Below are 20,111 nucleotides of genomic sequence, written 5' to 3' on the forward strand. Positions count from 1 at the left end.
AAAAAAAAAAAAAAAAAAAAACACAAAAAGAAAATAATGCTCACAATAAAGAAATAAACTCATAAACATTCTTTTGAAATCATAGAGAAGGATGAGCCCTAAATATTTCCTAGAAATACAAGACCAGTGAGTAGAAACCAGGGTTACAGTACACATCGCTGCTACTTAAACAAGTATATAATGACAGAATGTTTCCTTTGCTTCTGGATTCTATCTACTGCTTTATTCAGTTGATGTGAGAAGTTTCATTGGAGAAGAGGCCTTCTGTTTTTGCTCACTACCGTGTCTATTGTGGGAGATCAGCATGTGCCTCCACAGAAAATGAAGGATGGTTGAGCTGAAGACAAGAAGAGGTCCAAGAAAGCTCTTCCCTCCTTTTTTGGATAAAAGTAGGGATACAAGGGCTGGAGATTTAGCTCAGTGATGCCACCACCTGCCTTTCAAGTGCAAGGTCCCGAGTTAGATCCCTGGTACCAAATAAACAAACAAACAAACAAATAAATAAAAGTAGGGATCACATTTACAAAAGCAAAAGCTAGCCAAGCCCTTCCCACCTTCTACCAGGGGAAACAAAGTTTAATCACTGAACATGTGTCAAAATCCTCCTCAGCTAGGAGATGATACCAGAGGAGTTTGCAGTAACAAGCTTTACAACCATCCTCATTTGCCACTTATTTGCCTCCTCCCATCCAAATTGCTGCCTATAGAAATTAAAAGATCTTTTTTTCTTTTGTCATTTCTCTACAAATGAATTATTCTTTAGATGTTGAATAAGCTCCAACTCAAAGCCATTTCTTTGAGAACACTCATTCTCTGAGTGTCTCTCATGCATATATGAAATATACATTTTAATAAACTTCTTTTTGTTTTTCTTTTGTCCGTCTTTTGTAACAGGGATCCACTCCAGTTGTTATGATCAGAGAATATTTATTAAATGAATATTACTTGATACTCAGTAAGTCCCTCTAATTTTGCTCTCTCTTCAAGACCTTGATCTCCCCCACATGCAGTTGTTATGAAGAAAAATCAAACAATATATGCAGTACATCTAGAACTGGCTCTGATATTTATTATAGCTGAAAGTAGTAACAAAGTAAAATAAGAGATGTCTCCCATACCCTTCATTATATTTACCCTTGGCTCTTCCAGACATCATGAAGGACTTCACAGGCCTCATGGGGTGTACACATCACACAGCAAAGCTTATCCAGTCTCATCCCCAACCTGGCATTCTTAGGAAGCAGGACCCTTGGAAAGAGGCCACACAAGTCCGAATACTAGTTTAGGAACCATCTGGGCAAGGGATTTTTGCTCTCTGGGTCCTCAGAACATTAAAAACTGATGCAAATTCTAGATGGACAAATTCCTGGGCATATGAGCTACTTACCCTGGGGTCATGGTATGCACAGGTCCAAGAAAAGCTTCCCTTTGCTAGCTATGTGGCTGTAAGACAGGGCTTGGTAATTAGGGTGTGCCTGGTACATAGTAGATGTCATATAAGAGAGAGGGAAAAGAGAGTGTTACATGAGGGATGACTCTTGAGCGAGGCAAACTTGATTCTGGATTGAAAAGAACAACAGATTAAAAGTAAAAATTATAGCAGATGTAAAGAAGTTTAGTCTCTTGAAATGTACTATATAGTGGATTGGAAAGAAAAGATTCAAAAAGCCAAATCGACATGACCACACTCACTCAAGCACCAATTACACAGTGATATAGTGAAAAACAAGGCAGCAGAAGAAAGAGGGAGCTTGGCAGAGAGAACAGTGGTAGCCATTCTGCTCTCCCAGCTACTTGGGACACTGGACTAGCGCCAGCTTCCCTTCTTTCAGTAGCACTGTCCCCTATGCAAGTTGTCCTTCCTGATTCTTCCCACTCAACCATTACATCTCTTTTCTATATACATTAAGTCACATTTGGACCTTTAAAAAAGCAGGACTTTTCACAGATACTTATTATCTTATGTAGTTTTGCTCCTTCCTTCCTTTGAATAATATATCATGTATCATGTTAGGTGTTAAGAATTTAGAATGATTAAGAGAATTCCTTGCCCTTGAGGTACACAGAGGCAGATGAAGGAGCTGAACACATAAGGAAATAATTATAGCACAACCTGATAAGGTCTGGACACCAGTGTGAAGATTGCCACTGACACAGTGGAGGTTTAAAAACTAAGAGTAGGGCCAGGGATTTAGCTCAGCAGTTTGGTGGCCTGCCTTGCAAGCACAAGGACCCGAGTTCAATCCCTGGTACCCCCTCAAAAAAAACAAAAAACAAAAAATAAAAACTAAGAGTCGAATTGAAGATGTAATAACAAGCAAAATAACATTGACAGAAATGCAACTGCTTTGGTGCAGAAATGCAATAACTTCTTGAGCAATCTCTCTAATTCATGTACATCTTCTGATGAAACTGATTAGGATCACCTCAAAGAAGAGAAAAAAAGAAGTTTAAAAAAAAGAGAAAAATATTCCAAATTCATTGATCACATAGTGACTAAGAAATAAGAAGAAAAAGGAAGAGCCTAAAAATGTAGTGTACACCAATGTAAAGCACACTGATGAGGCCTGACTTAAAAGAATGTTGGGAGAGTATTTTCTAATTAGTAGTCTGCACTTTGTCCTTCATTCTATGAGCACTTTTCCTGCTGACTGTTGATAGCTATTTCAAATCTCAGACAAAAAGAAACATTGTTTTCTTAATGAATATTTAGGTCTGAGTCAAAAAGTGCAAAGAATTAAGAATTCCCCAAAGTAAACCTTTCTTTGCTTCCTTTCCTGCTGCAATGATGCAGTATGGTTTTTTTTTTAATTGAGTTTATTGGTACAATCTAGGTCTACAATACAGTTACATTCATTAATGGGATCCTGTACCTTCACATGACAGTTCTTGGTTCTCATGTTTTCCCCTTGTCCCTGCCCTCCCTTCACCCTCTCCTCCTCTATCCATTTACAAACTCTTTATTTCCATTTTTACATTTTCTCATATTTCTTCTTTACCCTTATTTCCTTTCCCCTACCCTTTCCACTTTCCCTACACCTTTAGCCCTTTTCTTCCCATTTCACACTCTCACTTATCCCATTAGGATCTTGTGTACTATTATAGTTTTTCATACCAGAGAAACTATTCAGTATTTACACATTTGTGACTTATTTATTTCACTTAGGAGTACATCCTCAAAATGTATCCATTTTCCTATGAATGACTAATTTCTCATTCTTTATGGCTGAGTAGTATTCCACTCTATAGAAAAACCACATCTTCTTTATCCAGTCTCCAACTGATGGGCAAATGGGCTGATTCCAAGTGTTAGCTATTACAAACTGTAGCACTATAAACATGGGTGCACATACATCACTGTGATATGATTCTTTTAGTTCTTTTGGAAAGATACCCAACAGAGGGATGGCTGGGTTAAATGGAACCTCCAGTCCAAGCTCTTTGAGGTATCCCCATATTGATTTCCACAGTGGTTGCACCAGTCTGCACTCCCACCAACAATGGAGAAGGGTTCCTTTCTCCCCACAACCCCACCAACATTTGTTATTGTGTGATTTCTTGATAGCAGCCATTCTTTGTGGGGTGAGGTGGAATCTCAGTGTTGTTTTCATCTGCATCTCTCAAATGACCAGTGATGTGGAACATTTTTTCGTATATTTTCTTGCTGCTTTTACTTCTTTGTCTGAGAAATGTCTGTTTATTTCAGATGTCCATTTTTGAATTGGGTCTTTATAGTTGGGGGGTGATTGTTTTGAGTTCTTTATATATTCTAGATAATAGTCCTTTGTCTGAGAAGCAGCTGGTAAAAATATTTTCCCACATTGTAGGTTGTCTCTTAGTTCTGTTGATGGTTTCTTTTGCAGTGCAGAAGCTTTTCAATAAGATGAGATCCCAGTTGTTGATTCTTTCTGCTAGTTCCCATGCTATTGAGGATTTATTCATAAAGTCTTTTCCTATGCCAATGTCTTCAAGAGTTCTGCCTAACTTAAATTCCAGCAAGTTTAGTGTTTCTGTTTTAATATTTAGATCTTTAATCCACTTGGATTTTAATTGAGTGCATGGTGAAAGATAAGGGTCTAGTTTTAACCTTTGGCAGGTTGAGATCCAGTTTCTCCAACACCATTTATTCAAGAGGCTATCTTTCCTCCAGTGAGGATGGTCAGCTCCTTTGTCAAAAATGAGGTAGCTGAGTACATTTGGAGTTTTTTTGTGTCTTCCAGTGTGTTCCACTGATCCTCAGGTCTGTTTCTTTGCCAGTACCATGCTGTTTTTATCATTGCTTTGTAGTGCAATGTGGTTCTTTATTAACCACTTTAATGGTAACTTAAATCAAGAAATACCACAGCCTCAAGGCAAAGGATCTGTTTGATCTGCAGTCATACTGACACAAAGAAATCTTGCACAAGTACTATTATGGCTAAAAGAAAATAATTTCTGCACCTGACCTAAAGGTTATATTTATTATAAGTTGGTGGGTTGCTCTCATTTGAGAGATTGTTGACATTTTAAAGTCAAGAACCTTCTAGCAATTTATTTGGAAATTGTGACTTTATATTTATAGAAAGTAATGCCATAATGTCATCAGTTTTTACTGGCTGTCCCCATTATTACACAAAATGGGCAAAAAACCCTGACTGTGCGTGAGACTGAAGTCGAGACTTTCTCCTTTACCTTAGCCAAATTATTCAGTCTTGAACTATCTTCTTTTTATTACTCCTTCTTATAAAATACTTTGTAATTCTACAGAAGTATGAAATTCCATATTAACAACCTAGAGTTTTAGTTCATTCTCACTTTAATCTTTCAGAAAATACAGCATTCAGAATCCACTAGAGAACAGTTTAAAATTGGATTTATAAGAATGATCATATGCAAAAGTCAGCTTCTGTCAAATGACCAACTCCTTAGCTTATGAAGCTCAGAATCCCATTTGCAGGATACAATTCCTTCAAAATAAAAATTAAATTAAAATATGAACTATGAGGAGGCAGACTATGCCTGTACCAAAGAAGCATCCAATCAACCATCAGCTTCTCCCCAGTCCCTTTCTATAAATTCCTCAGTTTCTATTGACTGGGGAGGCAGATTGGAGTTTTCCTTCCTGCTCCTGGCCTCTTCGCAAGTTGACTGTGCAATAAAAATTTTTTTCCAAGTACCCCGTGCCACCATATTGGCTTCTATTCACACCTGGCATCAAGTTTTTCCCAAGTATCAAACCACAGATGAAATGTTTGCTAATTGGTTACCTTGAACTCATCATTTTGTCATTTCCTTATCTCTAGATCTTGGTCACAGATTCAAATGCCTGTTTGTAGGAGGCAGGCAGCATAAATATGTGCATAATGGGAGGAATCAGCAGTAAGGCAGTGACAATGGTGAAGAGTGTGGCAAACTGAAGATTCATTTGTATTTCCTCAGGGCGTTCAAAAATTAAAATTTTAAGCTGAGCCTGGTGGCTCATGCCTGCCTGTACTTGGGAGGCTGAAGCAAGAGGATCATCACAAGTTCAAGGCCAGCCTGAGCTATATAGTGAGTTAAAGTCCTGTCTCAAAATAACAACAACAAAACAACAACAAAAATCCAAATTTTAAACATGAAAAGTCTGCGTGCCAGACTGAATCTGCAGTTCTGCTTGCAAACTCTGGATTAGATATTGTTCTTCCACTGTAGTTCTAATATTTTGTAGTCTTTGTTTCTTTGTCTTTTTTTATTGAGTTTATTGGTACATTTTAGGTACACAGTACAGTTACATTCATTATTGGGATCTTGAATCTTTACATGAAAGGTATTCTTGGTTCTCATTTTTTCCTCATGTCTCTGCCCTCCTTTCACCTCCTCCTCCCCTCCCCATTTACAAACACTTTATTTCCATTTTTTTCATTTTCTCATATTTTTTTCTTTTCCCTTATTACCCTTCCCCTATCCTTCCCACTTTCCCTACACCTTTAGCCCTTTGCTTCCCATTTCACAATATCAGTTATCTCATTAGGATCTTATGTACTATTACAGTTTATTCACACCAGAGAAACTATTCAGTATTTACACATATGTGACTTATTTATTTCACTTAGGAATATATCCTCAATATGTATCTTTGTCTTAAGGTAAAAATCTTCCAACATCTGAACTATTCTCAGATTGCAAATTGGGCACCTTTGAAAATTTCATTAATTCTTTGCACCACCAGAGAACCATTTCTTGAATTACTTATTCAGTGGCACTCTTTAAGTATTACTTAATGATCACAGTCTAAAGCTATCTGACAACCTTATTTGTACTAAGAAATGCACAGTCAGTAATCTGAAATATGAAGACATGAGAGACTAAAAATGTTAATCAATTCAAGAAAGTCTTACCAGATTTCAAATAATTTCATCTGGACTAAAAGGATGTGTTTTAAGTAATTTTTTAGCTACTCAAACTTAAAAATACCGATGATTGTTTGTTCTTTTGCCATGATATATTCCCAAAATGAAGATAAATTCTTGGGATCTGAAAATCAATTCTAATTTGATGAAAAAGAGAAATAGTAATTTTCCTGCTTTTATGAAAACATCCCAGATTTGTTACATGTTAAAAGACATCCAGGTAACAAGAATAAACTCACTAATCAGATTTTGTTTAAAATGAAAGGACAGAAAAGAAAGGCTTAAAGGAATAAAGTACATCCTTGGTTAAGTGATTCATCAGGGTAGAGAAATGGTATTATCAATAACTATCAAGAAGATTTAAACTGAGGGAAATGAAGCTAATTTCCACTAGAATAAGCAAGCACATCTAGCAATAACACGTGGGAAAAAATGTCAAAGAATATTTAATCTAATCTAAGCAGGTGGTAATAAAATAAAGTAGATTCCCTGAAACATCATTGAAAGAATAGATTTTAGGGCATCTTTTAATCATTCACTGGCTTGTAACATGGTGCTGGGCACAATGAAAATGCTTGGTAAATTACTGTATACTGCCCACTATCACGGGAGACATTTAAGATATTCTGAACATTTTTAAGAATCTTTAGCCCGAGTGATTTACCATTTCTTACTCTTATATTTTCAGAATAACCCCCCTGTCATCCAACAGCTGGCATCAAGTCTTTTATATCCTGCCCAGTAGCCAGCAACGCCTGTGAATGGGAAGTTCTTCCCCTGATCGATCCGTCAATACAAAGCTAATTAATGGTCTTTTGCATGCTTAGCCCTGAGATAGATTCATTAGTAGCAGTGTACAGAATTTTCTTACATAAATTAACTCAAAATGACAATATAGTTACAATAAATTGAAATATATTTTGTGGGTCTTGAAACATGATACCACCTTTGAAAGCTCATATTCATTATGCATATAAAAAGGTAATAAACCCGAATTAGCTATGTACCTCAGTCATGATTATCATTTAACTTATTTACAGTTGAGAAAGATGCTTAGACCCATCACAGGAAGAGGAAGAATGAAACTAGACTAGAAAACTGCTCTTTTTTTATTTTTAGTCATAGCCATTTAAGCCGTCTGTGGAAAATATGAGTTGTTTGTTCAAGGTTGAAGATAATTTTTCCTATTAAATCATAGTTAGCTATAAAACTCCATGTTCAAGGAGGAGAGAATAACTGTGGGTGAGCTAAAAAAAAGAAAAATTTTAAAATAGTAGCAGGGTGTATGTATGTGTGTGCTGGAGACAATGGGTATATTTATAGATTGTTTTATTCATTCTCATTTTACTTCTATTAGTTTTAACTTCTACATACAGCTAGGAATCCAATATAAATTTATATATAAGCTTTATAAAATGCTAAATCATGCTTGAAAAAATTCACAAAGACTTTTTTAAAAAAATAATGCCCACTTATTACATGGATATTTAGCCTCCTGTGGACACAAAGACACACTACTTTCTTCCTTCTCATTGTGGTTTGCTGAGAAGGATTAGGTGGACAGCAGGGAACTAAAATCTCCCCATGATCAGGGAAACCTTTTTTCCCTGTTAGTAAATAAGTAAATAAGAATGAAATGAGTGAATGGGTAAATAACAATTCCACCCCTATCATAAGTCACACATTCTGGACATGATACCTTTTTTCTCCTAAGGCTCTACCCTTGCTCACTACTTTCAGCTCAAAGTGAAACTGTCGGAGTGGCTCCACAGTGTAGGATTTCAGTTATGCACACTGGGACTCACTAAGCATAGGGAGTGACACACTGAAGTTATAACACTTTGGTTCAAATCCCAAATAGCTGTCTATTTTTATTCCATAATAAATATCCATTAGGCATCCATCATGTGCCAGCCACACCTTTTAGACACTGGAAACTATCCAATAAAAGCAAATCCAGGTTTATTAAAGAGGAACTTTATTTTAAAGGATTGTTGTACAAGGAGGAGGAAAGGAACAGTTGCAGTAGGATGAAAGGATCTATTCCAATAGGTAGAATTGTGACGGTAAACTGCAAGCACAAAGGAAAAAGTGGAAAGGGCTTTTCTTCTATAGCAAGAAGAAAAAGGCTAGAAAGACCTCATATGAAGAAATAGAATGAGAGGGTGGCATGAATGGATTTTAGTTCAGAGAATGTTGTACCCTGAGACCAGCCTATTCTCATCTTGGGCTGTCTGCAGGCTCAGCCCCAGTTGGAGGACCTGAGGGAAGGAGAAAACATTAAGCAAAATTTGGTTAACAAGCATTTTGTTCCAAGTGATTAGTAGGGATTGACCAAAAGAGATAAGCAGTTCATACAATCAATCTAGTATAAAGGGTCTGAGTCTGGCCTTTTCATAGGAGGGCCTCGATCTGTCTTATCTTTGTCATCTGGGGAAGATGGCTCTTCAAAGTCGACCTGTTTCCCTAGACTACAAAGGGTAGAGGAAGGGGTGGTTTTCTTAACTTTCTCTGTGGAGTGTGTGTGTGTGTGTGTGTGTGTGTGTGTGTGTGTGGTACTAGGGGTTGAACCCAGGTCCTTTGCAGTATCCTCAGTTTTTTTTTCATTTGTTTTACATTTGAGACAGGGTCTTGCGAAGTCACTAAATAGTATAGGCTGGCTTAAACTTGATATTCTCCTTCCTGCACCTCTCAGAGTGCTGGGTTACAGGTGTGCACCACCAGGTCTGATAGCAAGAAAAAAAACATTAGGTGAAGTTCGACCTTGTCACTACATAACAACAAAATAGATACACTCTTCATCTGACATTCCATAGGGACAGATGAACAGGAACCTTTAGACCTGTTAAGTAACATTCATTTCAGATTCTGTTAAGGTAAAAATAGAATAGAAAAATATTACCAATGGAGAGCAGTGCCTGTAAAGGAGCTCCTCTGATTCAAGACTGGGGAAGGTCTCTTGGAAGAGGTGATATTTGACTAAGAAATAATCAACACATAGGAGCAGCCATGGCGGGTTCACCGTCCTCAGTGATACAAAGCATGGTGATGAGGTGGGAGGGAAGCAAGACCCGAGCAGGTTCACACTGGCAGACCTGGTCAGGAGCCAGACTCTGACTAAAGTGGTGGTAGTGGGATGGTGAGAAATGATCAAAGTCGGGGTATATTTGGAAAGCAAACCTGACAATATTCATTAGTGAAAATTAGGTGCAGCAAGCAAAAAGTAATTATGAAAATGCAATTCCTTCGTAGAACCTATGGTGAGCTAGGCACAGTTCTGAGTGCTTCATATCTAATCTTCACAAAATTCTAGAGAGATACTGTTATTTTTCTCACTTTACAGATAAGAAAAATGAAGCACGGAAGCATTCCTTGACAATCCCAAAGTCACTGAGCTAAATAAGTAGTAGAACTGGGATTCGAACGTTTGCAAACTCCAAAGAAAAGTCCAGCCTAAATCACTAGGTGAATGGTGTGATAAATAGCGCTTGGTGGGAAGTGAATCTGAAGGGGAGACCGTAGCTAAAGATAGGCCTCATTAATTTTCTAATGCCTACTAGACAATTTAATTTGATACATATTTGGAGTTCAGAGAAATTTCCAATTTGAAGATGTAACCTTCAGAATTTTCAGCACACAGATAGCCCTTCATGTAATGGGACTAAATGAGAACTCTTGGAAACATACAGAGAGGAGAACAACCCTGGGCACATCAGTGGTTCAACAGTGATACTGCCACCCTTGAGCCTCTAGTCCAGCTTTTCTTGAATTCAGTCTGAGAGTAACTGTTCTAGTATTTCCTTTTCACACTGACACAAGGTAAAGAGAAATTTTTGAAAGTACACCAAGAGTATAATCACAGTGAGTCGAGGCAGACTATCTTTTTGTAAAGTTTATAGAAAATTTCATGTCACTTGCCTTAACAATTATCACCTTCTCCACCTACAATGGTTAGTTAGTACTTGAGCCCTGAACTGTTTGCAGTATAAAAGACCACAGTGCAATTTACTAAATGCTTTCATATTTACCATTTCATTTGACCTTAATAACCATCCCATGACGTTAGCAAGATACTGACTACTGACAGTGATAACCTCTTACAAGTGAGGATCAGATGCACAGGAAAGCTAAATGACTTGCTCCAGGCTGTGCTGTTATCCCTAACCTGGGACCCCAACCTGCAACCTTGGGATGCCAAATCCTCTGCCCTTTCTGCAGCACTATGACTGCTCAGCACATCAGCGTGCTTCCTTATGTTTGCAATTCCCATTCATTTTTGTGAAAGAAAAACGTGGAATGTTGAACACTGAACCTTATCTCTTCTACTAGATAATGTTGAATCCCAAGACAACATGGATTGTCGATAAGAGCCCATAAAAGGAGTCAGACAGGAACTGGGCAGCTTTCCAATACTTGCTGAAGGACACAGCTATTCAGTGGGTGTTGTTACCTGCTATACATGAATTCTCAAAGTAAGATACACACCTGTTTTGTCACATAAATACAAAAAAACTATTTGCAAAAGTCAACCAAAGATAATCTGTGCATTATTACAAATGATAGAAAGTTGATATTCAAAGAAAATATATGGGTAAAAGTTGCAATATGTAAAATCTAGACTCATCTTTTGTGTGCTGGAGAAATACACAGGGACTTTTAGTAAGAAATTTTAGGCAAATTAAGATGAGGTTTTCAGTGACTCCCTCAGCTAGGCTGACTACTTCACTAGGGCCATTTCTCATTGTCAAGCTTCCCAGGGATGTGCGTCTGTCCTGCTCCTTCTCTTTCAAATGTTAATTTAGTCACTCAAATGCACATTTCATCTTCCTTCCTTGAGCAGTGCCACACAATAGTTTTAAGTAAATTGCCAATAAGACCATCTTAAATCACAGGTATCCTCCACTCCTGCACTTCATAGCAGAATTACATGTGTAACTGGCCAGCTCCTAGAGCAACATGTGCCCTTTACTGCCATAGCTCTAAGGCTTCTGGCAGGTCTCAATTAGAAAAGGGAGGGCAGGAACAAGAGGGAAAAATGAGAACCAAGACTTGTCATGTAAAGGTGCACGATCCCAAAGATGAATGTAACTGTACTGTATCCCTACAATGTACCAATAAACTCAATAAGAGAGAAAAAAAAAAAAGACCAAAACAAAAAAAAAGAAAGAAAAGGGCAAGTCAATGACAAGGAACTGGCAGGATGGGAGCTAACACCTGCCACCCTGTCATCACGCAATCTGCCTACAGTCTAGGGCCAGAAACTGGCATGTCAAGGGAAAACCAGTGCCAATATAGGAGCTTTGGCTGGTAGAGGGAAGAGGCCTTATCTCCATCTTCTCTGACCCTGATATAAAAGATAAGTTTGGTATATGTGTGTTCATGAAGATATGTCAATCTCAAATCTCAGAATAAGGAAGAAAATGCTTCTAAAGTTCTATGAGGTATGACTGAAGAAATGTAGATTCCAGGAGCAGACACTGCAATGCTGATGGTCAGGCTGCATCCTATAACATGCTTTCAAAAAATGAGGTTATGAGTATTGCTCCCAAAATACAGAAGAAAAGAATCAGTGACTCAGCCCAAGAACACAGAGTCCCTTCCCTAAGGGATGTAATTCAGGCTGATATAACAGAATATCATAGACTCGATGGCTTATCAACAACAAAAATGTATTTCTAACACTTCTGGAGGCTGAGAGATTTGAGATCAAGTCATTGGCAGATTTACTGTTCACTCAGAGTTTCCTACTGGCTTACTGGTGGATCCTTCTAGCCATGTCCTCAAATGTTGAAAGAGAGTAGTGAGCTTTCTAAGATTTCTTTTATCAGGACAGTAATCCCATTCAGGAGGGTCCAGTCTCAGCTAATTGCCTCTCAAAGTCTCCATCTCCTAATGCTACTACATTGGGGTTAGCATATAAATTGGGGAGGGACACAAACATTCAAATTGGCCAGGCCTTTGCATCTCTCTGGATTCATAGGGTGGTTGGAGATTTTAAGCAGAATCCCTCCCCGCACTCTACCTTGGCTCTGAGTCACAGTCAGCCCTGCATAACCCCAGCATTCACATCTGTGGAGTTAAACAATCATGGACCAAAATCATTTTTTTAAAATTGCATCTGTCATTCTTTTCTTTTAATTCCTTAAGAAATACAGTATAGCATTATGTGATCTACAGATGATATAAAGTATATAGGAGGAAGTACATATGTATATGCAAATACTACACTATTTTAGTTGTATGTAAGGAACTTGAGCATGTGTGGATTTGAATATCCTAGGATTCTGGGACCAACCTCAAGTGGATAATGAGAGATGACTGTTTGTTTTTCTCCCTTATTAATTTTTGAATTTACTATTCAATGAATAATTAACCTGTTTGGAGTTCTGTCATAGTTTGCTTTGTCAATTCTTCACATTGTTCACATCAGAACTCTCAAGACAAACCATACTATTTGCAGGATATACCAGGGTACATGAGTGAGGCTGGGCAAGAGCCATAGCTCCTGATAGGGTCACCTGGTCACCTCTGAGAAGCACTATCTGAGCCACGTCAGTTGTAAGCTTTGATAGCAGGGCTCAAGCTACAGGAAGGTGATTTTTTATGACTGGTAAAGATGTAGGATTAAGTTGTATAATTTTAACAGGGTAATATTATATTCCCAATATAGGCTCTGGTGTCCAACACCTCCACTCAGACCTACTGAATTCAAATTTCAAAGGGCTTCAGAGGTGTGAGGATTTGAATGTAAACAAGCTCCCCACACCATTCTCGTGAACACTAAGTTTGCAAACCTTTGTGTATCTGTGTCCTATTCTCTTCCCCAGGACTGTCAGCTCCTCCCACCTCCACCCTCATCCTAGACAGAGGATTTCCTCTGAAAAGCTGGCTCTTATCAAGTTAGGGCAATAAGAAATTAAATAAAGAGTAAAGACTCTGCAACACCAAACAAAGGACGTGGGCCCCAAAAGGCCATCAGTATGTGTGGGCAGGACAGGAAGGACCAATCTTCACCTCTTTCTCCTATGAGCAAGGTTTTAAGGCCTTGAAGATTAGAATCACCTCCATTAACTAAGAGCTCGGGCAGAGAGAGGGCTAGCTAATGAAATGATGGAGCCCTGGTACAGGGAGATGAGGAGGAGAAAGAAAGAAATAAAAGGATCTCTTCACATGCAGCTAGTATAAAAGAAGAAAAAAAGGGAAAATAGATGTCTGCCAGAGGCCTGAAGAAAACTGAAGAGAAATAAACGTTCCATTCCTTCCTTTGCTTTGTGCATTTGCTCTGTTACTTAGTAGTTGAATTTACTTGCAAGCCAATGCATTCACACATGTTCCCACACTTTCATATGCTGTAGACTTAGCTCAGGGCACCACAGTTAACCGACCTCAGCAACCTCCAGCACTTCCACTGATTCTCTAGTGGTTAATATCCTTGCTTATAAAGGGAAGGCACTAGGCAGAATGATGCCTAAATGAGTAAAATACAGCATATAATGTGAAGAAAGAAACCGAGAAGGGACCAAGATAGAGAAAAAAACTAATAACTGTTAACCTACTTTAGATGAGGGATGGCAAGAAAGGAAGTGACACATAAACTGAGGACAAAGTGGAGAAAGCAGAAATGGGAGAGTGAAGGCAAAATCACTACCTGTGTGAAGGGAGGTCTCAGAAAGGCCCAAGAGTTCCTGGGATTGTGTCCTGGGATTGGTGAAGGACGAGAACAAAATGGTGCCTCAGACTCTCTGCAAACATAATGCTGCAGCTGGGAGATCTGGGGCTGAGGTGCCTTCTTCATGCAGTGCGATGCTGACAGCTGCAGCTGGGGCAGCCTGCCACACAGGCACCGTCCTGCTCAGCATCTGCCATTCACCATGGATGCCCGTGGAATCAACCGTGGTGCTTGGTACTCTAGAAATGTCGAGGAATCTAGTCCAAGCTAGATGGGACTTTGAACGCACTGATAACATCCCACTCCGTGATGCAAATGAGTACTATGATGTCTGCACTAGCTCATTTCTGTTACCAGACCTTTGATTTAGCCCTAAATACCTTAGCTGCAATTGTGGTCATGTTTAACCAAATGCCACACACAACTGCATATGCTAGCCACCTTGTACTAACTCATCTAGAAGAAGCCATCATGCTAGTGTAGCTCAGTCTTGACATATACAGAGTCAGCTGGCTTGCTGCAGTTTTGCAATTTCTACTGGCCACCGTGGTCAACAACCCCTGTGATATGGTTTATATACTAGTGAGCATATAACGGCGCTGTTGATGCCATAAATCAGTATCCAGTGAACAGTGCCAGGAAGGAGCCCTGACACCGTCCACATCAGCCCTCACCTAAATAGGAAGCCCCCCAGGAACAACACCTTGACTTTCCAGGTAGCCAAGTAATAGCTTTGTATTTCCCTCTTCAGATGTGGTCTCTGAAATTATTTGCTAGTGAAATACTGCAATTTTTAAACAGAGACAATATATTAAATCATTAAAAATAACTGATGATATGCTTTGCTGAACTACTGTGATAGTTTGACTATGGAATTCTTGCCTAAACCTTCCTCTGGAATTTTTAACTAGCAATTTGCCAGACATGGGAAATTTTAAATATTGTGTACTTACTGAAGCCGGAGTGAGGACATATGCTTTCCTCTCCCACTTTGTTATGTGTTACCTTTGGACTTAGACTGTATAAAATGAAAACAGTTAGGCATGACTTTCCCCAAAAACATCCAGTTCAGTATTGGCTCTTATGGGAAAAAGAATATTAATTATTTAGTTATTTCACTAGTCAAGTAAATAAAAATTCTAAATAATGGATAAATTCACTTATACCTCCCTCTTACCTTTTTTGTTTTTTCAGTACTAGTAGGTTGAATCTAGGATCTTCTCACTGAGGCACATCCTCAACCCTATTTTTCCCTTTTATCTTGAAACAGGGTCTCATTAAGTCGCTGAGTTGCCTAGGCTGGGCTCAAAACTGCGATCCTGCCTCAACCTCCCAAAGTGCTGAGATTGCAAGTGTGTGCCACTACACCTAGCCTAAATAAACATTCTTTTTATGACAAAAACTCAGCGACAATTTTTTAATTCCCTTGCAGAGGATGTTCTGTGGTTTCAGTGAAAGCCACTCCGCTCTCCTAGCCAAGGAAAGCAATAAATAATAACTGTGTCTGTGTTGGTGTCCAAAGTGGACTGCTTGGGTCATGGGGGTGCGGATCGATTCTGCTGGCCTTGCACTGTGGTGGATGCTTCTGTTTCTTGCCCCCGCTCCTCCCTTAGGCTGCTGTTATTAGCTCAAGCCCAAATGAAAGAGGTCTTGATGATATGTATTTGCTCAATATTATGAATTACTATTCTCTTCTCCTGTCTTTACAAGGTACATGACACTGCTTTGCTCTTTCTAGAATACAGGATAAAAAGTAATCTTATAAAATAATCAATCAGTTGGAAACCTGAGGTGGGCTACTTTCTTATTGAATGCTATTATCTGAACTACTTGTATACCAAGACATTTTTATGAATACAACTGATGGAAAAAAAATCTGAGTCTAGCTCTTGTGCATTATTAAACTCACTGTCAGTACAGGTTATGGCAATTAAAATGAGACTTTTTTTCTCTATTTTATTTATTTATTTTTCTCATTGAGTTTATTGGTACATTTAGGTATACAGTACAGTTACATTTATCTTTGGGATCTTGTACCTTTACATGACAGGTCTTGGTTCTCATTTTTTCCCCTTATCTCTGCCCTCCCTTCAACCCCTCTTCCCTTCGCTATTTACAAATACTTTATTTCCATTTCTTCATATTATCATTTTTTCTTTTCCCTTACTTCCTTTCCCTACCCTTCCCACTTCCCCTACACCTTTAGCCCTTTTCTTCCTATTTCACATTGTCAATTATATCATTAGGATCTTATGTACCATTATCATTTTTCACACCAGAGAAACTATTTGGTATTTATACGTGTGTGACTTATTTATTTCACTTAGGAGTATATCCTCAATAGGTATCCATTTTCCTATGAATGACTCTAATTTCTCATTCTTTATGGCTGAGTAAGATTCCATTTTATAGAAAAACCACATCTCTATTCAGTCTCCAACTGATGGGCAAATGAGCTGTTTCCAAGTTTTTCTCTATTTTAAAACAAAAACATGAATGTTTTCCAGGCTGTGGTTAGTGATAGCAGAGCTGAGTGGCATGATCTGGTCAGTATGCACTGCTACTAGTCTGCCCCCTGCTTTTCACCATGTCCATCTTTCTTCCTTTTTTCTTGCCCTACTTTCTGTCCATTACTTCCTTAGTAAAACTTATGTTGCCATTATCATCATCATCACTACCAACATTAATAGCCCCAAATACATATATAATAAAATAACTATGTGTAGTAAGTCTCTAATAGAGATACAGATCACATAAATAAGATCAGGGTACCATGAGCCCATGAGTAACACACAGGTATATTTATTTTCTCAGCTCCAGATTTAATTTAATATTTCCATTTAAAAGCATAACAGAAACAGCTTATTTTTAAAATTAGGTCCTTTTCCTATCTTCTTATTTTTTTCTTCCCTTGTTCACCATTCTCTAGATGAGTCTCCCAATGCTTGTTCATTTAACTTGATACAATACTCAGCCCCCTGGAACACAGATACAAATCTCACTGGTTTTTAAATCTGCACAGTGTATACAAAGTTCATTTACTATAACTTGAGAACAGACAGGAACATTTCCAAAGTTAATTCAATTAGAAGAATTGAAAGCATCTAACACCATTTACTCAGCCTTTTCAAGTATGCATGAATCACACAAAGTACAAAATTTTTGGTCTAGAGTTAAAATATATCTAAGACTTGTAAAATGGTAAAAGTCAAGATTTTAAATGTGTGGCTTTGCCAAATATAGATTAAATGTATAGGCCTGAAGGCCTGCCCACCATCAATTTAATGGGTGACAGAGCAACTAAAGATGTTTCATCAATATTTGTTTGCTGCAAAGGAAATGTCTGTCTACTCAATTAACACAGAGACAGAAAATGAAAGTAATGCTGCTAATGCATTTGTTGGAGTAATCCCCACAATCTGGGTTTTGTTTAAATCAAATGGTGCAGCTGTAATCAACTTTGGCCCATTTTAAAATGTGTGTGTTATGATTAATCAAAACCATTTTGGATGATATTTTAGGAAAGAAAGTAACATTGAACACAAGGAAATTGTTTCCTTTGTTTCCAAAACACCATCCTAAAGCCTTGCAATGTATGTAAGATTTACAGTTCTTATAAACTTATAGCTCTAATAGGAAATCAATATCATACAAGCCGTTGACTAGCTCTTATTTCTGAAACTTACCTTCTTTAATCCACTTAGAAGCTCTGGGTGACATAGGAAGCCATAGTGATTTATTTAGTTTGAAATTCCCTAAAATTGCTTCCTTCACTAAACTACCAAAAAATCTACTAAGCAAAGCCAGGTGTGGTAGTACATGCCTGTAATCCCAGCATTCAGTAGGCTGAAGCAGGAAGATTTCTGTGAGTATGAGGCCAACCTGGGCTACCTAACAAGTTCAGGCCTACTGAGCTGCACAGCAAGACCCTATCTCAAAAAAAAACAAAATCTGATAGGGTAGGCAAAATGCATTTAAACAACAAAAAATAATCAGAACAGAATTACTTGTGCTGGTAACTTACTATTTGATTCCTGTGTAAAGCAGGTTAATTTTTTAAATAATATCTCAAATGTTTATAATCTCACATATATAAAGAAAACTCATAGAGACTCAGAGTAGAATGGTGGTTGTCAGGGACCAGTGGGGTGTGGAAATGGAGAGTTACTGTGTTATGGTTACTGGGTTTCAGTCCAGGACAATAAAAAGTTGTGAAGACTGATGGTAGTCATGGTTGCATAACAATGTAAATGTATTCAATGTCACTTACCTGTACACTCAGAAGTGGTTACAATGGTAAATTTTATATTATATATCTTTTCCCTATGAAAATAAAAGTAGTATTTTAACTATCCTGTTCTGAAAGCAGTAATATGTAATTTGTGTTTAGCTGGACCTACTTTTTATAGTAAGGTCAACTTTCAGTTGGCTTCTTTTATTGTTGTAGGTTTGTTTCAAATCTTTGGGTTCTTTTGACAGTAAAAAACATGCTTCCCTATTGATTTATTTGACCTTTGCTTGTTCTCTCTTTTCACTTGAACAGATGCACTTGAAGCCCAACACCAGACCGTCCCATGCTTACAAATATACTTGCAGAAGGAAATCATTATAAGGAGAAGCTCACAAAGAAGACAGCATGGTGCTTATCAATACCTGAGATTATGTTATACCTCTCCCCGCTTGTTTATGTTCTCTTTCCTTCACCCATCCACACACATAAGATTTGGCCTCTGTGGAGACTGAGGTTTTGTCCATAGCATCCTTCCTGTGCTGTTGGCACCTACTGTGGCTACTGGCACATATTAGGTAAATGCTAAATGATTGTGGAATGAGTGCATGAAAGCTTGATTGAAAGACTGCAACTATAAAGGCATCAAAATTCTCTCAAAATATTGGATATCTATTATTTGCTTTGCGTCATTGCTAATTTAGTTGAACAACCTGAAGTTCTTCCCTCAACTGTCAATCAGTATCCTTGCTTATGAGAATAAACCCAATTTTCTGCCAGCAACAATATTTCAAGAGCTCATCCTGCTTTCTCTATGACCATTAAAGTATAGTTTTAAAAGGCAGCAATATCCCTTTGGAATGAGTTTCCAGAATGTTGTAACACAAAAATTTATAGCAAGATATTTATTAGATAAAGTACGTTTCAAGAGAACTGATGAACCAAACGTTGGCTTACTAAGAATAAGCACTGTTGATACTCAAAGGGGCATGAATTAAATCTTTGGCTTGTGCTCTGGGCACATTACCAACAACTCTCAATCTCAGAGCCATCCTATTTAAATAAAGGAATACAAGGCTATCCATCTTATAGGATGAGTCTGAATGTCAAATAAATAATCTCATCAAAGCTTAGCACAAAGACTGAGGCAGAAGAAGGACATTCAAAAATAATTTTTTGTATTGAAGCAACAGTACCTTTTAAAAGACTGAAATATATATTGATATATAATATATTGATATCTATTTATGTGGCTATGTAATTGATATTCAGATAAGGCATGGCTCTCTAATAATATAAACAACAAGGAAACTCATGAAGGAAAGATGCAGAAATTGCACAGGAGACTAACATTCAGAAAGAACCTCCTGCTAATGTTAAGCAATGGGTAATGTGTCCAGTTGTGTGAATTGTCCCAGCAGACAAAGATATCTTTTTGTGGAAATAATTACAAGTAAAATTAGAGTGGGAATAAACTGGATTCAAAAATGAAACAGATATGAATTAATATTATACTATTTAAAGTTATTCAAAAAGATAAGTTGAAACAAAAATGAGATACCATTTTTTCAAGTATCAAAAGTAAAAAACTAAAGGATTTTCAATGAGATGAACTCCCTATTCTGCTGGCAGTGTGGGAACATGAATTACTTTGTTCCAGAAAGACATTTGGCAGAATGTATGAAGATAAAACCTGTGTGTCTTTAAACAGGAGAATTTTCCTTCTCAGCATGTGGGAGTTTATCACACAGAAATAGTCCTAGTTATGGACCAAGATTGATGTATAAAAATATGCCTAAGAATGTAAAAATAAGAAAATGCCTAAATGGCTGTTATAGCAGATTGA

At 37.8% G+C, this 20,111-nt stretch overlaps 1 long non-coding RNA gene across 1 annotated transcript in view; it reads left to right on the top strand.

Moving 5' to 3' along the window:
• LOC104873704 overlaps positions 1-18,680 on the top strand; it is a 47,113-nt gene extending 28,433 nt beyond the window's left edge. Inside the window, exon 3 of the long non-coding RNA XR_783544.1 lies at positions 18,581-18,680. This is a non-coding gene — a long non-coding RNA (uncharacterized LOC104873704). The remainder of the gene's footprint in view (positions 1-18,580) is intronic.
• The last annotated feature ends 1,431 nt before the right edge of the window (positions 18,681-20,111 follow it).

This window comes from Fukomys damarensis, unplaced genomic scaffold, assembly GCF_012274545.1.
Source record: "Fukomys damarensis isolate Sample0158 unplaced genomic scaffold, DMR_v1.0_HiC HiC_scaffold_5, whole genome shotgun sequence".
Lineage (NCBI taxonomy): Eukaryota > Metazoa > Chordata > Mammalia > Rodentia > Bathyergidae > Fukomys > Fukomys damarensis.